We start from the raw sequence: 5,000 nt of genomic DNA on the forward strand, positions 1-5,000 counted from the left end.
TCGCCGCGGGGTGGGGCCGTTCCGGTGTGCGGTGGGCCGCACTTCTCCCCTAGTAGGACGTCGCGACCCGCTGGGTGCCGGCCTACGGCCCGGGTGCGCAGCCTGTCCTTCCGCGGGCCTCGGTTCGCGTCTGTTGGGCAGAGCCCCGGTGTCCTGGCTGGCTGCCCGGCGGTATATCTGGAGGAGTCGATTCGCCCCTTTGGGCGCTCGGGCTCCCGGCAAGCGCGCGCGGTTCTTCCCGGATGACGGACCTACCTGGCCCGGCCCCGGACCCGCGCCGCTGTTGGCTCGGGATGCTCTCGGGCGGAATAATCGCTCCCGTCAGCGGCGCTTCAGCTTTGGACAATTTCACGACCCGTCTTGAAACACGGACCAAGGAGTCTAACATGTGCGCGAGTCATTGGGCTGTACGAAACCTAAAGGCGTAATGAAAGTGAAGGTCTCGCCTTGCGCGGGCCGAGGGAGGATGGGGCTTCCCCGCCCTTCACGGGGCGGCGGCCTCCGCACTCCCGGGGCGTCTCGTCCTCATTGCGAGGTGAGGCGCACCTAGAGCGTACACGTTGGGACCCGAAAGATGGTGAACTATGCCTGGCCAGGACGAAGTCAGGGGAAACCCTGATGGAGGTCCGTAGCGATTCTGACGTGCAAATCGATCGTCGGAGCTGGGTATAGGGGCGAAAGACTAATCGAACCATCTAGTAGCTGGTTCCCTCCGAAGTTTCCCTCAGGATAGCTGGTGCTCGTACGAGTCTCATCCGGTAAAGCGAATGATTAGAGGCCTTGGGGCCGAAACGACCTCAACCTATTCTCAAACTTTAAATGGGTGAGATCTCCGGCTTGCTTGATATGCTGAAGCCGCGAGCAAACGACTCGGATCGGAGTGCCAAGTGGGCCACTTTTGGTAAGCAGAACTGGCGCTGTGGGATGAACCAAACGCCGAGTTAAGGCGCCCGAATCGACGCTCATGGGAAACCATGAAAGGCGTTGGTTGCTTAAGACAGCAGGACGGTGGCCATGGAAGTCGGAATCCGCTAAGGAGTGTGTAACAACTCACCTGCCGAAGCAACTAGCCCTGAAAATGGATGGCGCTGAAGCGTCGTGCCTATACTCGGCCGTCAGTCTGGCAGTCATGGCCGGTCCTTGCGGCCGGCCGCGAAGCCCTGACGAGTAGGAGGGTCGCGGCGGTGGGCGCAGAAGGGTCTGGGCGTGAGCCTGCCTGGAGCCGCCGTCGGTGCAGATCTTGGTGGTAGTAGCAAATACTCCAGCGAGGCCCTGGAGGGCTGACGCGGAGAAGGGTTTCGTGTGAACAGCCGTTGCACACGAGTCAGTCGATCCTAAGCCCTAGGAGAAATCCGATGTTGATGGGGGCCGTCATAGCATGATGCACTTTGTGCTGGCCCCCGTTGGGCGAAAGGGAATCCGGTTCCTATTCCGGAACCCGGCAGCGGAACCGATACAAGTCGGGCCCCTCTTTTAGAGATGCTCGTCGGGGTAACCCAAAAGGACCCGGAGACGCCGTCGGGAGATCGGGGAAGAGTTTTCTTTTCTGCATGAGCGTTCGAGTTCCCTGGAATCCTCTAGCAGGGAGATAGGGTTTGGAACGCGAAGAGCACCGCAGTTGCGGCGGTGTCCCGATCTTCCCCTCGGACCTTGAAAATCCGGGAGAGGGCCACGTGGAGGTGTCGCGCCGGTTCGTACCCATATCCGCAGCAGGTCTCCAAGGTGAAGAGCCTCTAGTCGATAGAATAATGTAGGTAAGGGAAGTCGGCAAATTGGATCCGTAACTTCGGGATAAGGATTGGCTCTGAGGATCGGGGCGTGTCGGGCTTGGTCGGGAAGTGGGTCAGCGCTAACGTGCCGGGCCTGGGCGAGGTGAGTGCCGTAGGGGTGCCGGTAAGTGCGGGCGTTTAGCGCGGGCGTGGTCTGCTCTCGCCGTTGGTTGGCCTCGTGCTGGCCGGCGGTGCAGGATGCGCGCGCCTGCGCGGCGTTCGCGCCCCGGTGCTTCAACCTGCGTGCAGGATCCGAGCTCGGTCCCGTGCCTTGGCCTCCCACGGATCTTCCTTGCTGCGAGGCCGCGTCCGCCTTAGCGTGCTCCTCCGGGGGCGCGCGGGTGCGCGGATTCTCTTCGGCCGCCATTCAACGATCAACTCAGAACTGGCACGGACTGGGGGAATCCGACTGTCTAATTAAAACAAAGCATTGCGATGGCCCTAGCGGGTGTTGACGCAATGTGATTTCTGCCCAGTGCTCTGAATGTCAACGTGAAGAAATTCAAGCAAGCGCGGGTAAACGGCGGGAGTAACTATGACTCTCTTAAGGTGGCCAAGTGGCGGCGGTGTGGCTGCATCCGGACTTGGCTTTTCGAAGTGCGGTCTTGATGTAGTCGTGCTGCTGCTGCGAGGTGCCTTCCTTGGGTTAAAGTTACAGGGAGAGTGATGCGCAATACATGGGCCTAGCCCTCTTAGCCTCTCCTCTCCTGCGGTCTTCTCCCCTTCTCGTGGGCCCGCTGATTTTTGCAGAGTGGAAGACCGCACCAGGGGCTTGGGGGGGTTACCAGCCCCCCCTCGCATTATCCCTTTATAGTTGGGGGCAGCCGACAAGAAACAAGAGATGGTGGCCCTTCCGCTGAAGGTGCCACCCCAGCTACCCCAGCACCTATCCGGCCAACCGGCCGTAACGAAAATGCGATAGTTTGTGTAGCTCCCTTTGCTTGCAGTGAGTGCCACCGCACTTTTACCACGAAGAACGGTCTCGGGGTCCATCGCCGCCGCCAACACCCTGCGGCCGCCAACGCTGAGATCGTGACGGAGAGGCATCGCGCTAGGTGGACGGAGGAAGAAGTCCTGTCGCTCGCCAAGGCAGAGGCCGAACTGTTCCTGGAGAGGGACGCCCGGTTCTTCTTTGTAAATCAAGAACTTACCAGGATGTTCCCCGACCGAACGCTTGAGGCAATCAAGTGCCGACGGCGGCAAGCTGCCCACAAGCAGCTTGTCCGCCAATTCATGGAGGCACTTGAGATCGGTCGGGGGGAAGAGCCGGCGTCCCGCCGTGGAGCAGCGAGCTCGCTGCCTGACGCGGGCGAGGCCGCTGCGCCGCCCGTCGACGCAGCCGAGGACTTCGCGGCCGACACCACCGGGCCGCCGCCGGAGGGGCCGACTGACGCCGCCATCTGGGAGCATCTGGCGGGGCTACCTGCTTCCGCCCAGCGTTTCTCTGCCCTGGATCGAGTCATTGGTCTGGGGCGGGGCACGCCGCCCGATGTCATCCTGGGCATGCTCCCGGATGCCCTTGCGTCGGTCGGGTCCAGGGGGGAGAGGTCGATCACCAGGACACAGCGGCCGCGCCAACCATCCAAGCGGCCGCCTGCCGCCCCGCCGCTGCAGAAGCGCAAGCGGCGCCGCTGGGAATACGCGCGGACACAGGACGCCTTCCGTAGGTCGCGTGCGCGTTGCGTGCGCGGCTTGCTGGACGGCACCCTGCTGCAGCCGCCACCCGACATCCCCGGTCTGCTGGACTTCTGGGCGGACCTCTTCACGAAGAAGCCGATCTCCACCGCCGGCTTCATCCGTGACCGCCTTCTCCCGCACTCGGAGCCTGTCGCTCCTGAGTGCCTATGGGGGCCGGTCACACGTGAGGAGGTCGCTGCTGCCTTGCCGCCCAGGGGATCGGCAGCCGGGCCGGACGGCCTGACTCCAGCGGAGCTGCGGCGCCTGCCGCATGAAGTCCTGGTGAAACTCTTGAACCTCTTCCTCCTGGCCCGCGCCCTCCCCGAGCGTCTGCTTCGCGCCCGGACGTCACTTCTCCCCAAAACGGCTGCACCAACATCCCCCGCTGACTTTCGCCCCATTACGGTCTGCTCGGTGTTGGCGCGGACCTTTCACAAGGTTCTCGCGTCACGCCTGATGCGTGCATGTGCTGTGGACGAACGTCAGCGGGCATTCATCCCCCGGGATGGGATGTTGGAAAACACCTTCATCTTGGACACTGCTCTCACCGACGCAGTCCGCTCCTGTCGCTCTGTTTTTGTGGCATCGATCGACGTCTCTAAAGCGTTCGATTCGGTGGACCATGCCGCCCTCCGCCCCGTGCTGAGGGCTCATGGCCTGCCGGATTGCTTTATTGAGTACGTCGAAAGGTGTTACGAGGGTAGCACGACGGTGATAGCGGGCGGCGCCGACGTGGGCGTGCCCCTGCAGCCGGCTAGGGGTGTGCGTCAGGGTGACCCCCTCTCCCCCCTCCTCTTCAATTTTGCGGTGGACTATGTTTTGAGTCAACTTCCCTCCCACATCGGAGCTCGGATCCTTGGTCGCAGAGTTAACGCTGCGGCCTTCGCAGATGACGTCCTGCTTTTTGCATCGACCGCGAGGGGATTGCAGTCCCTCATCGACGCAGCCGTCGCAGCCCTCGCCCATCTGGGGCTGCAGATCAACGCCCGGAAGTGTTTCACCCTCGCCTTAGTCGCGTCTGGGCGCGACAAGAAGGTGAAGGTCGACGCCGACGTTACCTTCAAAGCGGGCAACGCCACCGTGCCCGCCCTACGTGTGGGTGAAACCTTCCGGTACCTGGGACTGCAATTCTCCACCGCTGGTCGCTGCGTTTTCAACCCACGACGCCACCTGGTGGAGCAGCTGGACGTCATCTCCCGAGCTCCGCTCAAGCCGCAACAGCGCCTCCACGCCCTCACCACCGTACTTCTGCCTGGCCTGTACCATGGGCTGGCCCTCAGCCGCACCCGAGTGGGTGCGTTGAAAGCGGCAGATGTGACCATCCGTGCCGCCGTCAGGAGATGGTTCCGCCTTCCGGCGGACACTCCCCTGGGCTACTTCCACGCTCCTGTAGCCCAGGGAGGCCTCGGCATCCCATCATGCCGATGGATGGGGCCAACACTTCGCCGGTCCCGTCTCCTGGCGCTGAAGAGGATTGGGCCAGCCGCCGACGGTGCAGGCCGGGACGAGGTGCAGCGTGAGATTGAGGCGCTGGAGCGGCATCTTATGTGGGAG

General features: G+C 62.8%; 1 pseudogene; it reads left to right on the top strand.

Moving 5' to 3' along the window:
• The window catches only part of LOC124580836, a 7,955-nt pseudogene that overhangs the window by 566 nt on the left and 2,389 nt on the right, over window positions 1-5,000 (top strand).

The sequence above is a fragment of the Schistocerca americana genome, unplaced genomic scaffold, assembly GCF_021461395.2.
Source record: "Schistocerca americana isolate TAMUIC-IGC-003095 unplaced genomic scaffold, iqSchAmer2.1 HiC_scaffold_355, whole genome shotgun sequence".
NCBI lineage: Eukaryota > Metazoa > Arthropoda > Insecta > Orthoptera > Acrididae > Schistocerca > Schistocerca americana.